Genomic DNA, 850 nt, shown 5'->3' with positions numbered 1-850 from the left:
GCAAATGAAGAAAAGGAGAGGGAGGAAAGGAAAGAGAGAAACAACGAATGGCAGTCGCAGCGCCCCCTATCCCTTGGCCAGGCATTCCCTCGCGCAACACACCGAAAGAGACCGCACCGCGACGTCAGACTGTGAGAGACTGCAGCGTTGCGCCGCACGCCCTCCAAGCTGTGGTGTTTCATCCGTGTCGGGAATAAGACGGCTCTTACCTCGGAGTCATCGCCCGTCGCGGCGGCTGGTCGGGGCGACCGCATGTCTCAAACTAGCAGCCTCGGCCCACGCTGTCACACAGGAGGCGCCGTCAGGAAAAGGAAAGCGAGAAACGGGGAGTGGGGAGTGGGGCATCAGCATCGGGTACCCTGTAGGCAGGTGTCGTCACGGATCGGACTCCGACAAGAGTGAAACTTATCAAACATCATCGCCGCAGACACACACACACACACACACACACACGCATCAGCGCACGCATTTATGTGTTTATGTGTGCGTGCGCGCGTTTCAAGAGGAAAGAGGGGAACCGCGTTGGCGTTGCGAATCAGCCAGGGATAACCTGATCGTGTGCTAAAATCACGGCGCAGCTCAGACTAGAGGTGTCGTGCGCACAGAAGCATCTGCATCATTCGTCTTGGTGGCATCAAGGAGCAGGGGTCAGCCAGGGATAACTGCATCAAGTGCTTACTCGTCACGTGTTGTTATCGGAAGAGGTGTCAGAGGCACACGGTTCGGCATCATGCTCCCCCGCCCAATTAGCGCAGCAGAAGAAAAAGGGAAAGAGAGAGAAAGGGGGATGCTTGAGCGGGCAGTTTCCTCACACACACACACACACACACACACACACACACACACACAC

At 56.7% G+C, this 850-nt stretch overlaps 1 non-coding gene across 1 annotated transcript, besides 2 other annotated features; it reads right to left on the bottom strand.

Annotated features, from left to right (window-relative positions):
- Positions 1-427: 427 nt before the first annotated feature.
- Positions 428-456: a microsatellite.
- A 191-nt stretch (positions 457-647) lies between these two features.
- Positions 648-732, bottom strand: Tc00.1047053469629.10. Its single transcript, XR_008254798.1, has one exon. It is a non-coding gene; the product is annotated as a C/D small nucleolar RNA (snoRNA), TB11C1C2 (small nucleolar RNA).
- Positions 733-809: 77 nt separating this feature from the next.
- Positions 810-850: a microsatellite.

Source organism: Trypanosoma cruzi, assembly GCF_000209065.1.
Source record: "Trypanosoma cruzi strain CL Brener chromosome Unknown tcruzi_1047053469629, whole genome shotgun sequence".
NCBI lineage: Eukaryota > Euglenozoa > Kinetoplastea > Trypanosomatida > Trypanosomatidae > Trypanosoma > Trypanosoma cruzi.
This window is presented reverse-complemented; position numbering and strand designations above follow the sequence as displayed.